At 38.4% G+C, this 23,576-nt stretch overlaps 1 long non-coding RNA gene across 5 annotated transcripts in view; it reads left to right on the forward strand.

The window, feature by feature from the left end:
* The window catches only part of LOC310907616, a 41,669-nt gene extending 18,750 nt beyond the window's left edge, over nt 1-22,919 (forward strand). The window contains exons 5-7 of one of the 5 annotated variants that reach the window (XR_014589666.1): nt 16,862-16,955; nt 18,407-18,478; nt 21,275-22,479. This is a non-coding gene — a long non-coding RNA (uncharacterized lncRNA). Of the gene's footprint in view, nt 1-16,861; nt 16,956-18,406; nt 19,925-21,274; nt 22,480-22,797 lie in introns of those variants that run through there. The other 4 variants (XR_014589665.1, XR_014589667.1, XR_014589668.1 and 1 more) reach the window with 4 other exon arrangements.
* The last annotated feature ends 657 nt before the right edge of the window (nt 22,920-23,576 follow it).

Below are 23,576 nucleotides of genomic sequence, written 5' to 3' on the forward strand. Positions count from 1 at the left end.
ATTAGAGACAACTCAGGATTTGGTTTGCCTCCTTCTCCCTTTTAACTAAGCTTAACCACTGCATTTCCTCCTAAAAGAAAGAAAAGAATCAAAAGATTTCTCTGTAAAAATCAATATATTGTATGCTCACATCCACTGAGGCCACATTTTGCTGGAGTTCTTCACATATACACCTTAGGAAACAATCTCTTTCCTCTTTATTAAAGACTTTAAAACTCTACCTCCAGGTCTGTGAGGAAACAGTTAAAAACTAGGAGTGATTTCTTGAACTGGCATCCCCCAGTCCCTCAAAAAATATTGGTCAGGTGATATAGTTCAGTTACAAGAATTTAAAATTATATTTCAAGTTCTTCTTTTTCAGCTCTCTTTATGAATTTGCACACTCTGAAATGGAAAGCATGGCAAAACAGTGATAGCTATCAGTTCTAAAATGTTTCAAACGTTTTTCTGTAAATGAGAAATATAATCAATGTTCACTTTTCATGAAGGAATTATTCTTTGACAAGTCAAAGTTGATAAAAAGTTTCACATTTAATGTTTATCTCTTCATGGAAAAGTTCTGTATTGCATGAGTGTTCCTGAGAATTTGTGCTACTGTTACTAAATATTTTTATTACAGTACTGATGGATGTTATACAAGTAAGCTAATGAATCAGTTTCTGCTCTGTTGTTTTCAGTCTAGATTGGGATTACTCCTGGAGTAACACACATTTAAAGATAAAAATAAAACTGGGAGGGGCAGGAATGGGTCCAAAAATTTATTTTCGCTTTACTGAAACAAACATCCCAAGATGTGGAAATAAATCTAATCTTTTTTATGAAATATGTTTAAAAAGGTCATGCATCTACATTGATAAATAAAAATCATGTTATTGGTTATTTTCATGCCATGACATGAAGACAAAAGCAGCAAGCTAAAAAATCACTTTTTTGTGTTAATGGACAATCTCTTACTCTTCTGCCTCATCACTCCATTATCACAAGCAGTAGGGCATCCATAAATATAAAGAGGCCACGCATTTTGTAGCTTGAAGAATGACACATTGTGTTCTGAATGATCCATTTTGCTGCAGCTGTTATTTCAAGTAATTTATTTATTTCAGAGGCTATAAAGAAGTCCCACTTTCATTTTACATCTGCCTTCGCTAGTTGCAAGTTCAAGATGGGAAACAGACCTGCTATGATTTCCTTTCCACTTATGCATGGCAGAAGGGTCAGGGCAGTTGATCAACAACAGGAGCTCATGAATTTTCCCTCAAGTGCCCTGGAGAAACACCAGACTTTATTTTACCCTAATGTGAATTTGTCATACGAATAAGTTCTAATGAAACATGTGTTGAGAGCCTGCTGCTGCATGGCTTCAGTGCTGTGTGTTCCTCCTGTGAGGCTCCATTGAAAAGGGATCTCCCTCTCCTTCTTCAGAAACAAGGCTGATAACCATATCACTAGAACATGCACTGTGCATGCACTGCAGCTTTGTGTGGATTGTCAGGGGCACAGGAGTGACATGAGGGTGAGGGGATTTAAAGCCTGGCTGCTAAAATAATGGATTACAAATATAGCTTTAAGTTAAAAATTACTATTCCTAATCCAACCATAAGCTACATTTAGACATGCCTATTCACAATGCAGCTTCAAAACTGGAAGCCCTAGTCCAAGTCCATGAACAAAACTAGCACTGGCAAATGAGAGAAATGTGAAGGTTTGCCAGTAGTCTGTGGAGCACAAAGGTAGGATCCTGCAGACTGACTTGGTGCTGCCCTGGGTTTGGATGCAGGTTTGGTTATAGAAGTTACAGATGTGGCCAACCAGAGCACTAATATGACCCAAAAGACCTCTCTCAGACACCTGTGAGCCATCCAGGACTCCTGAAGAGAAGTGATGGTGTGGGGCTTGCTGCTTGCTCTGCATAGAACAGTGCAGACTGAAATTTTCACACTCTTTAAGAAGCTGTGAAGAATGATTGAAGGTTTTCCAATGGGGCAAATTCACATGTTTAATCATGAGAAAACCAACACAGGTCATGGCATATTTTTGGTGACTCTCTGCAGGCCAGGCTTTTTTGGCTGTCCTACACACTCCAATGTCTACTTGGCCAAACCAAGTGTGAGGTGGAGGGTGTAGTAGATGAACCCAGCTTGTGCAGACACAGCATCCACTCGGACCCACTGCTCACATGGGCTTGATGATCCATAAGACAGATCCAGGTTATTACAATGGCCTTGAAACCAGTCAATGAACACACACCCAAGAATCATATTAAATACAGGACAGAAGAAGAGAGAAATGAGCTTCATTTTCATGGGTATAAAAGCACAGGACCACACAGAAAATAATAATAATAAAAAAAAAAATCTGCAGTGCTATTACAATGAATCACAGGTAATAATTAGCTCACAGAACCCTTGTACAGCAGGGATAGGCTACTATCCATTCGTGCAGAGAGGAGAACTAAGGCTCAGGAAACAAGAGAGACATTTCCAGAGAGGCACCCTGAGGCCTCCAAGTCTCTTTGTAGTTTTGAGGTCTGTTCCTCCCCCACACAGTATTTTGCCCGAGGTCAAAAAGGGCTTCTAAACAGAGGCTTTAGAAGTTCCAGTCCTAAAACTCCACTGAACCACCTTGCAGGATACTGATAGAAATCTTACTGTGCTTACTGCAAACCAGTGAAGCCCAAATTTGCCAAATAACTATGGCTCTTCAAGGGGCTAGAACTTGCCTGAAATTAGCAAAATAAAACACATATAAGGCTTTAATACCCTCACCCTCACTGCAAAGCCATTTGAGGAATTTTATCATTGTGACATTTTCAAATGACCAAATTGAAACACTTTACATGTTAGTAAAATGCATTGTACCAACCATGTTTTAACAAAGATCATTTATCACCGCTAGAAAGTTGCTGAGTAAATCCTTTTGACTTTGTGTTATCCCATTCATCCTTGTTTCAAATAATGTAATTCTAACATTGTATTGATATTCTTTTAGATTTCCCTCCCTTATTTTCAATTTAAAAACTGGTTTCTAAACACATTTGATGCAACTAAGTTTTATATTTGTCTCCTTATGGAAGTATGCAGAAGATGTGCTCAGCTATATTGATCTCTGAGGAAATGTGGATGAGGTAGATAATGTGAAACCTTTTTGTCATTACTACCAGTTATATAGGTTCTGGAAACTTTCTGTGTTTGGCTGACTAGATAAGTGGATGCACTCACATTTATTTGATTGGAAAAGTATGGGGACTAAACTGTGTTTCCCCAGTTTCTGTATGGAATTGATCTTTTGTGTATTAACACTTTTCTATTACAGCAAAGGAATTGCTGATTAGGAGAGCAGAAGCACCCCTTTCTTTCAGCTGCAGTCTTTAGAGACCAGACTGAAAGACAAGGGAAGAAAAATAAACAAGTTAAGGAATGACAAAAGGACACAGTGCAAAGTACAAAACATTTCCACCTCTAACCTTCAGAAAATGAAGGAAAAAGAAATTTCTCAACAGTATTAGCTCCCTGCATCCCTCACATTTGTGACAGACCTATCCTTACTCCTCCTGGTCTGGAGTAGCTGCAGGTGGCAGGTACTGGCTTGGTTCTGGCTCAGTTGCAGCAGCCAAGGCTTTACCCTAATAACTGGGGCACCAGGTAGAAGGTTATCAATGTTTACATGCAAGCCCCATGACTTGATGTACAGGAGTTTGTCTAAAAGGTGAATAGCTATAAACTCATTTGTTTGAGTCCCACAAAGTCAAGCACACAATCACAGAATAATCTGAGTTGGAGGGAACCCACTGGGATCATCAAAGTCCAATTTCTGGCCCTGCACAGGACACCCCAAGAGCCACACCATGTGCCTGAGAGCAGTGTCCAAACACTCCTTGACCAGTCGTGGTGCTGTGACTACTTCCCCAGGAGTCTGTTCCTATGCTCAGCCACTCTCTGGGTGCAGGATCTTTCTAGTATCTAACCTATGAAGTACTTTCTGCTGGGAAGATCTCAAGTAATTGATTTCCTCCCCAACCCCCCATTATAATTCCTCTGATCGTTCAACATGCTTCAACACATCCCCACTTTTCTCTGAGTTTCCAGATTGTGTTTTGTACCTGCTCTGCAGGAGACACCAAGACGCACACAAATTGCTGCAAACAAGTCCAGGCCATGAAATCTTAATTCTGGATCCAGATTGAACTTTCCTTTGTGATAAAGAGATCTTCCAGTCCTCTTGCATCACTTACTCCCTCCCCCATATAGGTTACTGCCTTCTTATCTGAACTGATTTAAACCTCTGCTCTGTGGAAACAATTCTAAAGGCATTTTTTGGAAAACGTATATTTTTCTTGACCTGGTTTACAATGTGAACACAAACCCTAGTTGGATAGTGAGGCAGACAGACTTTTTGGCAAAGGGGAAAGCAGTTGGGAACAAGGATCATTTAAAATGTCATTGCTGTTATAGTGTAGATAATTCATGATACAGGATTAGGTGCTGGCACCCAGAGTGCAGAGGTGGGTAGCAAAAATACTTTAGTGCTGTTTTCTCAATCTGATGGGTTTCAGGAGCAGACCCAAGCAGAATCAGACAGTCAGACACAGCCTCCCTGTAGAAAGCAGAAAAAAGCAAAGTGTCCCACACTCTGTCCACAGTCCTGAGGCCCATCATTACTGGGCACAGCCCATGCTCACAGCTTGTGTGAATGTGCTGATATGGACCTGATATGCTGGGCTTGGCTTGGTGCCCCTTCAGCTAGAATCTTCTTCCCCTCCTCTGCACACCAACATGCATTTTTTAATGACTCTTATTTTTTTCTGAGACCTACAAACCAGTGAGCTGGCATCAGGTAGTTTATCATGCCTCTGTTTTTACGTCAGCCCGTCCTGTTTATTAAAATACAAATCCATTGGGTTTACATCCATATGGTCAATCTCCTCTCTAAGTTGGTTGCTGACCCGCAATACAATTCCTGATAACGATGGTGATTGGCATAAAGCTCATCTAATCACATTAAATCCTGCACACACTAAGGTCTCTGTCCTGCCCTTGGTGACCCTCTTAAGCATTTCAGCTTTTCATGTAAGTTTAGAGCAGCACTTTTTAAATCCACTATTAATCAAAATTAAACAAATCTCTGCTGTGATTGTTACAACTGACAAATAGAAGCCCACAAGACCTCAGGCCAAGCTAAAAGTGACCAACTTGTGCAAATTGGCAAAGTGGTGCATTGTAGACAAGAGACACAGCTCAGAAAATCTGGAATGGAGCCATTTTCTTTAATTAGCTGTACCATTTTATGTTGTCCAAGATTCTGGCCTGTTTCTTTTGGATATGTCAAAAAAAAAAAAAAAGGGTGTATAAATTACATCTGCCCCTGTGACATGTTAACTTGAACAACCAGTACTTATTCAGTCAACTACAATAGGTCTCACTGTCCTTGGCAGGATTACAGGGGTAATAATTTCTAACATGGATGAGCAGCTCTTGAACAATTTCTCCGATGTATTAAGCATGAACAGGCTTTCCTTCAACATCAGGTGAGCATGTCTTCTCCTCACATTTATTTTTCTTCAGCACACAAATTTATTGTGGCCATTACATGGGGAGAAAACTTCCCTTCCTATCAATGGTTGTCTTCTCCTCCCTCCCTTTTATGGGAACACCACAAACTGATAGAGTGATTTTGTTTCAAATGTCTGCCCTGTTTTATTTATTTATATAATCAAAGACAATGTTCTCTATTGTTATATTGCTAAGGCTTCTTTGCTTGCAAAGGAACTTGTGGGCAGAGATAAAGACATGCTATGATACATACTTTGTTAAAGATTTATCTTGTAGCTTCTTACTGACAAGAAATCTCATTTGTTTAAAAGGAGTTTATAGTATCAAAAAATTTACAAGTTTAGATTGAAAAAAGCTAGTAAAACACTGTTGACTTTTCTGCCTTTATAAAAAGTTTTGGGGGCCTTGAGGTATCCCTCTACTGGACATGAAGGACTTCAAATAGATGAAATAATATGAGTATCTTCTACATAAGAATGATTGCTAGAACAACATGACTGGTACATAGATGGCACACATTATCTCAAATTCTGTATCTTCGGGCCTGCATTTGCAGGAAGAGAATTGCTATCATAAAGGGCTCAAAAAAATAATCAAACACCTCAATAGCAAGGGCTTAATTATTTCATTATTTATCAATCCATTTCCAAAGCAGAGGATGCTTTTGTTTTCATCCCTCACCCTGCCCCCTCTTTTTTTCTACCCCTTGACTTGCATTTTCTAAAGTGTTTATTGATTTATTGGAATGTATTCTCCCATGTTTATAAAATTTCCTTAGACAACGTAGTGGTTGCTTTTCTATAAGAGTGTTAAATATTCGTAACTGGCAATCTAACTCTGAAGATGCAAATAACTTCCCTGTACAGCATCCAAGCCTACTGAAGACTTACAGAAAACAGAGCAAACGTGCACAGACTGAAGTGAAAATTAAATTTTTTATACCTTACACATGCTAGATAAAATTGCATAATTGTAATTTTATTTTTCTTGCCTTTCCAACAGAAAAACGTACTCTGAGCATAATCGTGCAGCTTTTCTAGAGTTCAGAAATAAGGTCCAGCATTAAAAGACATTTAGAAAGACTTTGCAAGTCCACATGAAGTAGTATATTGAAAGAAGATGCCTTCATTTGCTGGCCAAATTCTCATTTTAATTATTTGAGACTCCAAACTTCCTTGTCCTTTAAGCAGTATTCCTTAAAGTATGTCTTCTCAGCTCAAATGTCAGATCAATTAATTTTTTCTCTCTTTGTTTGCTCTAGAGGAGACTTCTTTTATTACAAGAAAAGGAAAAAATGTACATGTGATAGTAACTTTAATTATTGAAGGTTTTTGACACTGGGAAGCAATGAAAACGCTTCCCACAAAGTCAGCTTTGAGCATAGCCAGGGACAAGGCTGTGAAGGTCAGTGTTCAGATTAACATGCTCACTGCAAAAACACATGACAGACTTTTGTACTAATCGAAGGAAAATTTATGGACTGATTGGAAGAGGGAAAAACTTATATCCAGATTAATTAGAAGTCTCTGACACAAGGCAACTAAATAGGCTTCCTTATGAAATCAAAACTTAAAATTTATGTCCTTACCTGTTTCACCTAATCTAAAGTGATTTTAATTCTGAGATTTTTTTTTTTAAAGTTCCTTCTGAGACAATTGCCTGGCAGAATTTGGAAAGATGGAACTATATATTCAGTATTCCCTTAATTTTAAAGATATTACACATTGATTCCTGTCCCCTCTTGGGGTGTAATTTAGGGAACCTTCATGGAAATCAGCTAGTAAAGACCCCAGGAGTTTTCAGTGTGAGATAGAATTAATTTTTGGCTGGCAGACTCTTATAAAAACTGATTTTTGAAAAAAAATTGGATGTCTTTGATGAGAGGTAAGCCCTCACACTTGAGACAGCAGATGGGGAATTGTGCAGTGTTTTGCACCACAGAAAAATTGTGTCTTGGTAGTATCACCATCATTTACACATTCAAGGCTGATGAGGAGGGTGGGTAAAGATAAGCACAATGCTTTCCTAGGACAGCTGACAATACATTTAAAGGAACAGAAGCTTTGGAGGAGAAATTAAAAATCCTGAGAGAATAAAATTACTTTCCCTCCCCCCAAAAATCATGCACTTGAAAAAGGCATCATAGCTGATAAAAAGAGAAGTCAGCTGATGTTCTGTGAAACACAGGATCTGGAAACAATTTACTGAATTACAGAGAAGAAGTTTTTAGCAGAACCCATCTCCTTACTGATTTTTGTTCCCTGCCCTTTGATAAGGCCTCATGAAAGGAATGATCACTATCCTGGAGAAGACACAGTCATGCAAATGTTTCCCTTCACCACAAATTGCAAACTTTGAGTTATACTAAATAAATAAACAAAACTCATTAAAACCAGGACAAAATGAAACAACAAGACACAGATATTAATTTTTTTTCAGCAAACAATGCAACAGAAAACCCCGGATACCCTGTATCTTGATCACTGGTCATACAGCTAGTTGGATAGATAGGTGGCTCATAATGAAGTGCTACGGGGTGAAGCCTCAACTGTTTTGCACATTTAGGTTACTCAGGGTGATTTGGTCCTCTGTGGCCAAAAGGCAGAGCATAAGGAAGAAATGGCACTGGCAGAGGGGAAAAAAAAATAAATCTGTCCTTAAGCAGTAATAATTGGATTTGGGGCTCTCTCCAGCACAAATTAGCATTTATGGCATCTGGCCCAAGGACCAGATGCTGTAGGACTTCAGAGGTGTTTGGAAGCATCCAGTTAATGGCAGCAAGCTGCTGTTAAGGGAAGAGCAGGAGACAGAGGCCTGTAAGAAGGACACAAGCTCCACCTCAGAGTCTGATGGTCTGGAGGGACCTAAGCCATTTCTCAAAGTGGGTGAAGAGAGAGCTTTTTCTCTGGAGGACTCAGGGGCAAAAATGAAGCATCTTCTTCTCTAAACGTTTTCATTTATAGAAAGAAAAGCAAATTGACACTCTCTACTTGTGGTTGAATCAATCCCTCTAAGAAGTGGAAGGTTATACTACCACCCACATTGAATTAGCCCCTTTGAACAGGTTATTCACCTCTCAAACTACCCTGCCATTTCTGGAAATACTAAATTTCCCTTCAGCTCTATGCCAGCTTGGCAGACTAATTCTGGTATGCAGCTAACCAAGAGAGTCCCAAACGCCTTGAACACTTTTTTTTTGTGTATCATTGAGGTCTTTGTTTATATAATGTCCTGTAAAATTTAGATTAGTCAACATTATAGCAAATCAACAAAAAGATCCAACAACAGACCAGAATGATCTAGAATACATGAGAAAATGAAAGGAGAATTGTAAAGGAGCAACAAAATACAGAGCCTAATAAATCATAAGCAACGAAGGTAAGCCAATGAAATTTAGCAACATCAGCTTCTCTGTGACACATTTTATTTTGCCTGCTAGACAGAGGACATACACAAAGTCTCATTTGAATTCTAGCTTTCCTTCACTTTTGGATCTGCAGCTTCATTACACCAGTCTGTCATTGCGACACTAAATAACACCATTCTGGAAATTTCCCAGGAAAATGTTTTGAGCTGCAAAGTGAGATGCTGATGCGATCAGAAGTGTTTACGGTGACCTATAAACAGTATGGCTGACATCTTAACTAGAAAAGATTTAAAGTTCCCAAATGGCTGACTAGGGATTGAACATACCTTTTCCCCCCTTCAGCTCCTTTGTCTGTAGCTTTGCTATTTCAGAGCTCCCCCCAGTTAGGAGTATTTTCTGGAATGTGTGAGGCCCAGCTGAGGTCCCCTTGTTCAATTGGTTGGAAGCCATAACCATCAAACTATTAGCCCAGCTGATTTCTCATGTATGTGCAACTCCTCCTTCTAACAAATATTCCAACAAAAAAAATACTTTAATAGGAGACACATTTTCAACAGTCTGTTCCAAGAAACATTTCTGTGCACACATATCTAGATTATATGATGTATTCACGTAATAGGACAGCTCCAAAGATGGAAGGGACAGAAGCTCCAGCACAGCCATCAGCAGCTGATGCACCACCAGACACACAAAAACAGGGATGTCCATATGGTTTTTCCTCATCTTAATCCGTGACAAGAGCCATGACAATGGTGAAACATGGGGTAAGAAACAAAGGACGGAAGAGATGAAGTACCCCTGTTGGACCTAGAGGGAACCTGAAGCCAGTGGGCAGCCAAAATCTGTCTGCTGAGGTAGAAGGGAGTGGGATAATGGAAAGTAGTCAGTCTCCTTCAGCTTGGAGACTGAGTCTCTGTGTCCATGGCAATGGGATCTTGAGCAGTTTTTCAGTACTAACACCTCTACTGCTTTTTCTTCTGGCCTACACTTTAACACTGGGGAGCTGAGCAATTTGAAAAGTGCCTAAATAATTTGGCTGAAAAAATTAAATGGAATAAAAACCATCACTTGGCATTTAAAATAAGTTAGTAATTAAAAGTCATCACTCAAGCGTTTTCAGTCTCCCTCTTAAAGCAAAAGAATTAATCTTCAGAGCAAGTTTTAGAATCCTACTTAATTTTTCTTGAATAAATCTTGTCCAAAATAGACCTTTCAGAAATAGATGACCTGACCATTATATTTTAATCAACAGCAATTTGAAATGAATATTTCAAGCCCTCCCGCTCTACATGCAACATGGATATCTCAGGAGAAAAAAAATCCTGCAGAATGCTTTGAAATTATGGCTGTCTGAACACTCCATCCATATTTTGAAATGCAACCTTATAACTTCCTCTAGGCCAACCCATTTGCTACAGTACCAGTGATCGAGGGTGGCTGTTCACAAGACTGACAAAAAAAGGCCCACTGATCCCTACAAATCTTACTCAAAAAGAAACTTCAGCCATTATTGCCTTCTCTCCTGCACAAAATACAAGACGGTGTAAGAGATACCCAGATTATTCTTATTTCCCCCCCTTTTTAATTTATTTTTTACATCCTCTACTGGTTTCTGGATTATTGAAGAACATAGCTGGTAATTTCTCACAGAAATATCTAAGGATAGCAGAGAAAGTAAAGGGAGCCTCTCTGTACTTGAATTAATGTTTCTCTGTTTGTCACAAAATGCTTCTTTTTTCCTTACTCAACTTTATGAAGAGAAGCTGGAATTATCTTTCATGGTCTTACTGCACATTGCTGTTCCTAAGCAGTGACAAGACCAGATCATACAAAACATGGGGTTTTTTTCCTAAAAAACGCTCTTCTTACCCACAGAGGAGCTTGGAAAGGAGTAAAAAAATTACACCTTGGTGAAAATCAGATGACTTTAATAAATTGAAATTAATTTAATTAGATTTTTTAAAATTGAAATTTACACTGAAAATCTGAGGGGAAGTAGCTCAGCCTACTTTTTAGTAGACAGTGTGATATTTAAATGGTTTGTAGGAGATATTAGTACCGTAAAAACTAAGCTCAGCCACTCAGTGCACCCACCTCCAAGGCAGGCTCTGGGTTTATGTAAGCAGTACTTCTATGCTCTCCTAAGCTGTTTGTTTGCTGAAATGTGTTCTTAAGAAGAGACTGAAGAGATATCAAGTGCTGGCAACTACTCTTACATGTATTTTTCTCCTTGCTGAGACATTCACAAGGTGATTACATCTGGACAAAACTCTGTCAATATGACATTACACAATTGTAAGGAAGATGTAGCAGAGCTGCCCCCTCCTCTCATTTCCCCCCAACAGCATTAATTGCACTTGCCACTCGCCTGATTTTCAAGTCTAAGGCATTTCAAGAAGATTATCATATATAGCCTGCAATTCAAGTCTGTTACTCCTTTTGCAAAAGAATCAGCTATATTGAACTGGATATCTCACCCTCTAACTATTTATTAATATAGTTTTAAAGGAATTCTCAGATTTTTGTTGCTAACTGCTCACTTGGGTTGAAATGTGATGCACTTGTTGGCAGTGTTGCCCCAGAGGGACTGCAGTGAGACAGACTTACTCAAGCTTCACTTGAACACAGAAATGAAAATCAATAAACAATTTGAACTTCTCAGAAGAGAATTTTTCTCCTCTAATGAATATACAAGCTTGGTTACAGCTTAATTTAAAGATTGAATTTAGTGTGTGTTTTTTCCCTGCACTAGGAGCATGACAAACACAAGCTTCAAGTGACATGTCCCAAAGGGAGACTTATTGTTAAAAAAAAGTGGGGAAAAATAAAGGGAAAAAAAGTGAGCAGATACAAAACAAAAAAGATTCCTGGTGCCATGAGAGGGAGGTACTTCAAAAATAAGGAAAGTAACATGCAGCTGCAAAACAGATCTCCTTTGTGACTGTAGAGATAACTGAACTTTAAGCTTCTGATGGGGCAAATTTCATAATGTATGTATTTTTATTTGCTTTTGTAAGTGACTGCAAATGGGGTCAGACCACAGCGCATAAATGTGGTTGTAAATTCTTTAGTAGTTTAAAAATGTTTGAATGCAGTGTATGTTTTCTGGGTTAGTTTCTCACATACACACAAATCAGATCTATTTATAACTTTTGCTTTCAGTATTGGAGTAAGTTAATATTGTAATTTCTGTAGAAATTAATAATATTAATTAAATAAAGAAAATTATGGTAAAATCAATGTTTCCAAAATAAGACATACTTGCACTCAATATTAACTATCAGAGGGGAGGGGACTGGGATGAGCTGCTGCATTTGTTTTTCAGAATTTCTGCAGAGTTGTCAAACTAAACAGCTTTTGCCATCTGATAGTCTTGGCAAAGCAATTAGTTGAAAGCCACGAAAGTGATTGTGTACAGAATTTTATTCTTTAGCTCAACAAGAAACAGATTTGACTTGGAAACTTAGATCTCATCTGTACAAACTGGAAACCAGATAAATCAGGTCTTATATACAAGTGCATATCAAGTAAGTGACAAAAAAAAAAAAAAAAAAAAAAAAAAAAAAAAAAAAAAAAAGACTTCTTTTTCAAAACCAGTTCTAAAAAGATAATGTTTTCTGGAAAAAATCCAGTGGGAATGTGGATGGACAGATTTACCTGATGGTATAAATTTCAATCAGTTGGTTGCAGTTTCTATAATGTGTAGAGAATATATTTAGGACATTCACACAGATAACAGGTAGCTTGACTTCCAAACCAAACCAGTCAGAGCCACATTTTTGTTACTATATATATAAAAAAAGTGAAATTTCTCTAGCCCCTGAACTCTTTTTCATGTTCATAATCTTAACACCCCACTCAAAGGGATCTCTAAAGCTTTTCATTTAAACTACAATTATTCTTTTGTCTACTGGGAGCCCAGTGCAAAGATGATGTCCTGTGTGCAAGAAGCAAGCAAGCTGAATATTAATTAATGAACACTACTTAATATGCAGAAGAAGAGAAGCAACAATCAGTTGTGAGCCCTTACATATTAACTGGTAGATCATTGTTATTCTGGGAGGCATCATAAGGCCAAATGCAGGTTACAACTAGTTTAGAAAATCTCTTTAATTAAGAAACGTGAAAGTTTAAGTCTCTCATTTTAAATATCTTATTGTGGCCATAAAAGACATCATTAAATGGGGTGATGGTGTAGCACTTTTAATGCAGTCTGAGGTGGTGAACTGGACTTCAGCTGTTACTGCATTTGCAGTGTTATCAGATAAACAAGCAAAACACTGTATTTTCACTATTTTTCCTAAGACCATTGAATCATTACAGTTGAAGAATACCTCTAAGATCATTGAGTCCAACCATTAACCCAACAACTCCATGTTCACCATATCCCCAGGCACCACGTGAACCCACGTTTCGAACACTTCAGGGATGGTGATCCCCCCACTCCCCTGGGCAGCCTGTTTCAGTGGCTGAAGTGTGAAGAAATTTTTATATCCCATCTAAATCTCTCTTATGCAGCTTGAGGCCATTCCCTCTTGTCCTGTCACTTGTTATCTGGGAGAAGAGACTGACCTTACTCCTTCCAGGCAGCTGTAGAGGACAATAAGATCCCCCCCGAGCCTCCTTTTCCCCAGACTGAACAACTCCAGCTGCCTCAGCAGCTCCTCATGCCTGACTCTCCAGACCCTTCCCCAGTTCTATTGTCTTTCTCTGGGATCTCTCTAGCCCCTCAATGTCTTCCTTGCAGTGAAGGGCTCAGAACTGAACACAGGATTTGAGGTGTGGCCTCACCAGAGCCGAGCACAGGGGGACAATCCCTTCCCTGGTCCTGCTGGTCACACTATTGCTGGTACAGGATGCCATTGGCTTTCTGGGCCACCTGGGCACACACTGGCTGGTTCAGCTTAGTCAGCTGTCCACTAGCACCCCCAGGGCCTTTTCCACTGGGCCATTTTCCAGCCACTCTGCCCCAGCCTGGGGCTTGGCAAGGGGTTGGTGTGACCCAAGGGCGGGACCTGGCACTTGACCTTATTGAACCTCAGAGAATTGGCCTTGGTCCATTGATCCAGATTCCTCTGCAGAGCCTTCCTGCCCTTCAACAGAACAACATTCCCGTCCAGCTTGGTGTTATAAATCTGATGAGAGTGCACTTGATCCTCTCATTCAGGTCATGGCTGAAAAGAAATTTTTTTTCTTTTCTTAAGAACATGAAAAGGCCGTGAACAAACAAATCTCCATGAAACACCTCCAAACACGTGGATCAGGAGTTTTACAAGCAGTAGTCACAGAACTACTCCTGTTTGCCACTTTCTATAACTATTTACAGCCTTGCACAACAGAGGAAAATACGAATGATATGGTCCAATGTTTTTTACTTTGCTAAATTAACTGAAGCAAAAAGAACAGGGCCATCAGTAAGTCTCTGGGCCCATTGCTGAAGGAGATTGCCCTCCTTGTTCCCGTTTATCAGATGAAAAAAAAGATTGTGAAAAGATGAGCTGTGACCTAAGCTAGTCCTGAGGCCAGCATTGTGGGAAAATAGATATGTCTTTCCAGACATGGTCTCTACACTTATCAAAATTGCTTTTGTTGTTCACAAATTAACCCTACCCCTATATTAATGAAACCTTTGAATACTAAAATTGCAACAAGAATATATCTTTATAAGATTCCTACTTCAAATTTTGCATGTCTGATGACAGGGGTTCTGCAGGTTTTGTTACTGCATGGAATACACAACAAATAAAACTGAAGTCACCCATTGTAGTGCATTAGTTCATTAAAAAGTGCATTGTAACGAAAGAAACATCATCTGTTTGCAGATCTATTTCTTGCAATATGCCTGACTGTGAGACAGGAAGAATCAAATTCAGTTCTCAACTGTATGCAAGGTTAAGTACTGATGACAGCACCTCTTTTTAGTAAAGGATGCAGCAGTGCACAGTGATTCAGCTTTTTATCTTGTTCATTGAGTTACATGAGACTTCCCTGCATTTGCTGTACACAAAACATTTTCTTGATACATTACACAAAAATACATCTCTGTTTGCTGATGGTAAAAGGCTTCTCTGCCAAATACACAGTTTCTCTCTGAAGCAGTATTTAAATAGCTTTTAGAAGAACATTTTGGACAAGCAATAAGATGTAGCAACATCTTACAAGGATTTAATGATAAACTCTTTGTCTAAAACAATAAAAATTCTTTCTATATATAGTGTATAAAAATAAAAACATGTTCATATAATTTAATGTAAAACAATCTGAACAGGTTCAGCAACTTGAACTGAAATATATGGCCATTGATTTGGAAGAAGTATACATTTGCCACTTGGTCTGAAGAGGTGGTAATTCTTGTGGAATACTCACAGGTTTACTTCTTAACATGCACAAGCAGTGCCATGGAATCTGACTCAATATGACGCTTTGCAGAGTTATTTCTTCTTAGCAGTACACAACATTATTTACACAGCATTTTCTCTTTCTGGAGATCTGTAAGGCATGATCTGGCCTTGAAGAATCTGAATCAGCCCCTTTCTCAGTTTGTTTGTTAACTACCCATCAAATACAATTAGCCCAGTACACTGATAGCACTTGCTAGACTGGAAGCTAAATGATGCAAAAAAGCAAGACTGGGTAAGAGTAGGAGGAGGGATAATGTCTACAATGTATGGAAACCAAATGAGCCAGTATTTCCAAGAGCCTCCTGCAGCAGTGGAAATACTTCCACTGTAAATATAAATTTCCACCAACAGAGAGGGAACTGAAGTTGGCCAAGAACACTCAAAGTCTCATTGGTGATGGAAAAATCACCAGGTGGCACTGTTCTATACCATCATAAAAACCTGCACCTGCTCACACATTTCTGTTGAGCAGGGGAACCTCTGGAGAGGGAATGTTGGGCTTGAGGAGGGTCCTGTTTGCTGTTGGGCTGTGCTGCCCCAGATTGGAGCTGCCCAGAGATGCCAGAGGTGCTTTGTGCTGCTATGGACAACTCCTGGCATATTCCACCCATCCCGTGCTGGTTCTCATTTTCCATATGATCTATAAAATGTGCCATAGAATCAGTAAAAGCACAAACCTATAAACCAGGAAAGAATGTATTTTTTTGTGAAAAAAACCCCAAAAGTAGAAAACCTGAATATGACAGGAAACTTTGGGTGAATGTGGGAGCAAGGGAAAAGGGAGAAAGTCAAAAGTCATTCTAAGGATGAGAGGCATTGTCAGAGCAGTGTATGAACAAGAATAGGAAAGGAATGGAAACATGAAAATGCGTCAATCACAATTCATTGTAGCTCATAACTCCCTTTGCAAAGTAGCAGTAAACCCAAACCTTATGTTTTAAGGCTTTTTTTTTTTTTTTAAGTTGTACTACTTTGTGAGTGCATAACTGTCTTTAAGAATTATTTAAAAATCCACTCTTCCCATCTACAATAGCTCTTAAATGGAAAAAAAAATTCTCAGACAATTGTGGTCATATGGTTTGAAAACTTGTTAATAAGAGACAACTACTAAGTCAAATTTAAATGTCCTTTTCTTAAATTAATTTGGTAACAGCTTCTGATTTGCTTAATGTCCTGTCCAGAGAGAACACCCTTCCATGCAGGGCGGCTTGTTTGTTTGTTTTTTTTAATGTATTGTTTTTGTAAGAAAAATAGGAGGCCACGAGTAAGTAATTTTTGGCCAGAGATCAGAGAGCTTTTCTAAAGATCTGGCATGCCAAAATACACCCCATTTGGTCTCATGATTTGCCTTCTCCTAAACTGAGTGTTCTGCTTATATTGTGTTCACTCAGATGTTTGCAGACTGTGCAGGTTGTCAGGATGCAGCATATGTTTAACCTAAAATAGCTTCTCTGAACTTAAAGGCAGCCCAAGTCATGGGCCATACCAATCACATTAGATTGCCCCTTCCTAATGGGAAAATCTCTTCCTCTCTGGCTTTCCAGGTTAATTAATGTCTGACTGGTCTAAATGATGTCAGGAGGAGAAGAATGAAGGCAGCTTGTTTACTCTGAGACACCATCTGAAATCCAGCATGAGGTAAGGCTACATGTCACAAAGGAAGTGTCACCTCCCTCACCCAGAATGAGATGTCTGTGATGGAAATATTGACTAATATCTCCTGGCTGGAAATAGGCTCCCAAATCCAAAAGGAGAACATGCCAAGGAGTCACTGCAGGTCTACATTATGAGAATATATAATGCCTTGAATTATAATTACCTATAAAACCACTATGCCAGTGGAGCCTATCACTCCTGAAAGCCAAATATGTGGTACTTTTTAAAAAGTGCTAATTTATAACACTGAAAAGTAATTTTAAAGTAAGTCAGGAACTTCCTGCCCGTATTACCTTAGATTCATCATCTTCAGTAACAGCCAATCTTTGCCTGCTTTTTCCACATTTCCCTTTTCCATCTTTAGATGCTTGAACTCCATAGTGAGAATCCACACTTGATTAAAAGCACATTGCCAAGCATTGCACTTTAAACACTTGGTGAAAGGATCATAATGTAGCCAAGCAACCTGGGTGGCACAGACAGCAGAGTAGCCTAAGGTTCCCTCTCCTAATAGAAATAGCTACATTCCATTTACTAGGGAGCCTTAATTTGCCATCTGAAGAGAATTAATTCATTAGTTAAATCAGTGTGTAGCACCATTTGTTTCCTTTAAGTAACATCACTGAAATTTAAATGAGAGGATCGTATAAACAGTTAATAAGATGAGAAAATAAGAGTCTTGTGAAAGAAGGGATATAGACTTTGTTACACACTCCCTAAAGAGGAGGAAAAAAAATATCTTTCTCCACAGCTGTGTTTTTCGGCCACATTTGTGAGATCTGCTTTTGCCTCACTCTAGCTCTACTCATCTTCCAAAACATACCTCAGAGGTATGTCAGAACCTCAAAATAAATAATAAAGGAAGAACCAAAATAAGAAAAGGAAATATAGAAAAGGGAAGAGTGGTGTTTTTAATGTTTATATGCCTAAATTGTATGTGTAAAACAATGAAAACATTTTTTTAAGGAATAATTTGCTTCAAGAAAACTCTTTTCAGATTAATTTAAAATCAAATATATGCCCATATCCCATATTTACTTAGCAAGTAATCACTGAAATCCCTACATATCCACACCAGTTGTTACAGAAATTAGACAGAATGCATAGAGAAATTTTCTGAGATACACTTAGGTTTTTCTTTTCCAATAAAATGCACCACAAAGGGAATAAAGAAATTCTTTGCCCAAATTAATGGTGAATTATTTTGTCATGAGAATAGAAGTTTATATTCATTTAAATGAAAGCACATAAATTGTTCTTGACAAGAAAAACAAAGCTAGCCTTAGGCAGTATTTTCATTATAGAAAAAAGGCACATGTCCATGAATATCTAGTATAATATTAACAAAAACTGTTCAATTAGCTATGCATGTGCCATTGTTATGAATATTTATTTGCATCGCAGCTGGGTAACACTGATACCTTTTTTTTCAGCCTGTTAAGAAATACAAAATGAAGGGAACATTACTGCTCAGTGGAGAGCAGCAGAACTTCTCCAGAGAGCTGGTCAGACATAACTCTTCTTATTAGCAGAACCTTCTTAACTACCAGTTGTTTCAATATTTTCCACACTAGAAATCCACTCCAGAATTTTTTATCCATTTTTGAGTAATTTTGATCCAATTGAAAGCCTAATCTCATATTTTCTCTAAAGAAAAGTTATTTATGGAAAGACAACCTAGTGCATGAGCTTTTTTCTTCCTAAAGTTGATTCACTGCATTTTAATTACATAGAGCTTGCTTTTTCAAAGTATTTCACTTTCTGGTAGAAAGCACTGCAAAGTAGCAATATTAAAGCAAAGCAAGTTTTACCAGTGTATATATTTAAAAATTACTAAGCTTAGTCATCACAGGCTTAAGAATCAGTTAAAGTGGTTATATCAATAGGAACGTTTAGGGTTACCGTTCAGTATTAAGCATCATGTGCTTTACAACTTCCACTATAAGGAAATGTTGAATATTAAGCATTTGTAATGAACTACCTGTGAAAAACTGCAGAAAAAACGTTTACTTTGACAAAAATATATTCATGTGATTAAAAATGTTGTTCTGTATATGAATAAAGGTATTAACAGAAGAATTTGCTCTAGGAAAAATTTCAAATAATGAATCATTAGACTATTACTCACTATTAGAAAATGAAGAAAAGTAAATTAATTGAATAAATTTGTCCCATTTATGATTGTCAGAAAAAAAAAAACAAACCTTCAAGAAAATGGTCAAGAAACAATTACACATGGTCTCTTGAATTTTTATTGATCATGGATTTCATTCTTGTTTCCATTCTGCCACTCCTGGAACCTTTTCTGAAATCCACTAAGGTCAGCAGGAATCATTTTATATAGTGGACAAGCAAAGACCACAGAAATATTCCAAACCACTGATTCTCCATGAAACTATTTCTGAAAGATTAAGGAAAGATTTAGTTCTGTAAACTGTTTTAGAATTTACCTCTGTTCTTCTCTAGGCTTTATATAGATACTAACAATATTTCTTTCTCAGCAGCACAATACTATGTGCTGCAAGAACGCATGTATAAAGTGGGAAATTCTTACAGTGTGTTTTGAAAAGGAGAGAAATAGTAAAAAGTAAAATGTGACATAAATATATGATGTATTTGTAGCCCCATAACTTTTTCTTTAAGGTGGCTTAAAACAGGCTAATATAGAATAATGCAATAGGTAACCAAATGGAAGATGCTTTGTGTTGATTTCTAGACAGGTTCACTTGATTCCCTTCCAGAGAAGGGCCAAAGTCAACAATAAGATACATTTTCTGTAGCTGATCTTGCAGCCATATATAACCCACCCTCCTTGATAAAATATGACACTTGGCATAGCAACACTGACAAAAAAACAGATAATAAAATTGTGATAAAGTATTCCTCTCACAAAGACTTTCTTTTATTTTAACTTGTCCAGAATGAGGATATCAAAAAAGAACATCTTGCAGCTGATGAGCTGGGCAGAAAAGAAAATAAATTTAAGTGACATGATCTGGATAGCCCTCAAAATTAAAATCTCAACAGATCACAGTTGTGGAGACCACTGCCAAGAAGGATGCATGTCCAAAGTTTTGTTATCTATTAGAACATGAGCTGCTTGCCTCTTGCACTGGTCTTTCTTTGCATGTGTCACACCAAATGCGTGGCTCTGCCATCACACCAGTGATAGGAGTTGTTATCGTAAATGGTACACGGTGCGTGTTGCTGACAAAATAGGAAGTGACAAGCACCAGAGAAATTTTGCTGGTAATTTCTTTTGATGAGATACTTGCAAGTATAAAAGCAAGAAAAAGACAAGATAATAAATGATAGGGTTCTGGGAGAGTTAAAAGGAAGAGACTCCTGGTTAAGCTGGACTGGATGCTCTGTCTTGGCAGCCAAACAATGGCATGGCAATAAAGCAGTGAAAACAAAACAGGGGCTGCGAGGTCATGGCAGCACAGACAGGGACCGTGCAAGTCCTCTGGGGACCTTTGAGTGCTGCAGTTCCTGGCCCCAAAAGGAGCTGTGTCCTCTGCATTCTTGCCATTACCTGTGCTAACTGAATTACAGAGAGCCTGTACCCGCCTGACCATGTTACAGTCACAGTCGTTTGGCCGTGCAGGCAGAGCAATGGGGTAGATGTGCAGCACTTGTATGATGTGCCTCCTGCCACATGATCAATAGGTGTATTCTAAGTGATCAAAACCATGTCCAGGACAGGAATCACTAAATAGATTAGACCTGAAGCTCCAGTGCAGGCCCAGCAGGGCTGGCCAACCACCAGTGTGAACTGTGGTCCTCAGGGGCAGAGGGACTGGTAGCAATGAAGGAGTGTTTAGTTTGAATCAGCAACTAGTCTTTTTCATATAAAGTTACAAAACTTGCTATTTGTGAGCAAAAAAAAGCCTATAAAAGGGTGTTTATTTAGTGGAGGAAAGGTTTAAGACCCAATAAAAAAAAAAAAAAAAAAAAAAAAAGAAAAAAGGAGCTGAGCAGGCAAACCTCAAGCTTAACCCTCAACCCTTTGCAGCTTGGAGCTCAGGGGATCTCTCAAGTCACTTGAGTTTTATCTCATCTTGTCACTGCAGAACAGCAACTGCACTACCCTTTGAAGGGAAAATGAGGAAAGGAAGATTGGAGTATCTATTTGTTTATCTTTCCAGTTCTCAAACTATAAAAAACCCTTATAAGTTTATATTTGCGACATCTTAGATGGAAAGGCAGGTTCTTGATTTGTCTGTAGCCTGCTGACAGACCCATTATCTGAAAAAAAAATCAGCTACAAGATCCACACCCTACCCTTTTCTTTTCCTCAGCTGTCAACCAGAACTTCAAGAACTTACCTGGGAATATTTGTCAAGAAGACAACTGTACCTTGACACACTAAAATAGAGTGGGAAGAGATGTTCCTACAGCAACTGAATTTAGTGGTACAGAACTTTGAAGAAGCCAGAGGTTTTCTATCCAAATTGTGTTAATTATTTTGTGGCTAAGAAGGCTTCAGTCTTGTTGAAGTATGCTGAAGATGAGTTTTCTTAAATTCTAACATTTGGTGGTTGAGAGACCCTGTGAGTCACCTTCAAAATTTGTCTTATTAAACACTCTGAACGTGGACATTCATTAGGTACAACATGGTGTCAAAAGCAGCCTGTGAGCCCTCAAACTGAGTTTAAAAGGTACCATGAAGCATGTCAGAACCCAGGTTGAAGGGCTTCAACTACAGCTTTCTGGAAGCTTCAAGTATTGTTCAGCATCTCCAAATTTAGTGCTCAGCTACAGTGATGACCAGTGCAGACAGCAGCTGACAAACAGCCACAGAGAAAGCTGGGAAGAGAAATTAGGAGATGTTTACTATGCATGCTAAAAAAAAAAATAAAATATCAAACAGGACACGAGAGAAATCTAACGCACCAATCTGGTTTTTGGTATTCAGCTCTCATACAGGGAACCTTTAATCTGATTGAACCGGTGTGGTGACTGTTTGTTTTTCCTGACTGGGAGTGCACATGTGTATGTGATAGTACCATGGCAGCAGGCCAGGCTATTAAATGGAGCTACTACATTCAATAAGAAACAAACAACGGCATTAAGCTTTCTATCATTTCTGCTATTAGACTGAATCTAAAGTTTTCAAAAGAATATAAGTTTGGAACTTGAACATGGAAAGCCAATATAACTTTAACTTCTAAGTACCAGACTTCTTTTCTATGGTAGCTTATAAACCTAAGCTACTTTGGGATTTCAGGAAAAAACACCCTTTCAGTTTCTGCCTTTCATTGTAGCCTGATGTGTTGAGATAGAAGAGTAGGTTAGAACAACATCTTCCCTAGAACTCAGAACGCTTTACACTGTCAGCATTTAATGCAAAAGTGGGAATTACACCAGTATTGTCTACCATATTTTATCACAGGCCAGCAGCATCCATCTCAGTGGCTGCTGCTGCTGTATTTTCCAGCAGACTTCTGAGTGGCCTCAATCCTCCTCGTTCCACTTGGAAAACAAGAGACTTCCCAAATTCTGAAATACTAAATTTATGGCATATATTTAGATGCCGTACTCAAGTATAGGAAACCATATATTTATATATATATAGTATGTAACATTGCTGGAAGGTGTGTGACCTTCACTTTAGGCTTAAGTAGGAAGTAATCTGTTCCATACTGCTCTGTTCCACCTTTTTTTTTTTTTTCCAAAGGAAAAGGAGAACAAACAAATATTTGGACTGCCACAATAGCATTAATAAACATGAGAACGCAACAGCTAGTGTTATTCTACAGAAATGAATGAATAAATAAATAGACTATAAGCACTTTATTCTTCTCACATAATTTCTTCTCAGTGACATTATTGAACAGACTGTTGAAAACAAACATCGTTAAATGAGAAAAGAAGAGCAGGAGCCTGTCTAATTCCCCACTGCAACATTTTCCAATGACGAATGCTCCCTAAATGGATTTAGCTTTTTGAAAAGAAGTCAGAGAGAAATTTGATGTGGCCCCCTGACCCCTGGTAAGCACATGTATCTTCACCTGTCACATAACACACTGGCACTTGCTTACTTTTCAGCAAAGACTATTGATTTTGCTTATTGGCTGCAGGCTAGTCCATAAAGAACAAATTACAAAGTCAGAGGTCTACAGTTAGCAATTGCTTGCATGATAACAGGGAACTCAGCACTATTCCCACAATGCGGTATTAACATTCTCACAAATGTGTGCAAACCTAAAACATTCACTCCTGCTGTGAAGTCCTCTAGATTTTCAATGATATACAGCAAGCAGAACACAGAGTACGTCCCATCCCATCACAAAGGATCTAAAACAACAGGGAGTTTGCCCCAGTACATAAGCTACACTTGTGGTTTAAACAACATCTTTGTAAAGAACAAAAAGAGAGAGGATTAAGCAATGGTTATATTCTACTATTAAAAAAAAGAAAAATGTTTGACACAACCTACTGTTACTATGAATGCCTTCACAACTAAATCTTACACAGAAAAAGCCAACGTGGTGACTTTTAAGAAATGTTTCATTGTGCTACTTCTCTGGAGTCATAAAGTTTATCTTTACCCCCGTCTTGATAGATGACCTTGGGGACATATAATTTGATTTGCTGCAC

The sequence above is a fragment of the Zosterops lateralis genome, assembly GCF_965231275.1.
Source record: "Zosterops lateralis genome assembly, chromosome: 3".
Classification (NCBI taxonomy): Eukaryota; Metazoa; Chordata; class Aves; order Passeriformes; family Zosteropidae; genus Zosterops; species Zosterops lateralis.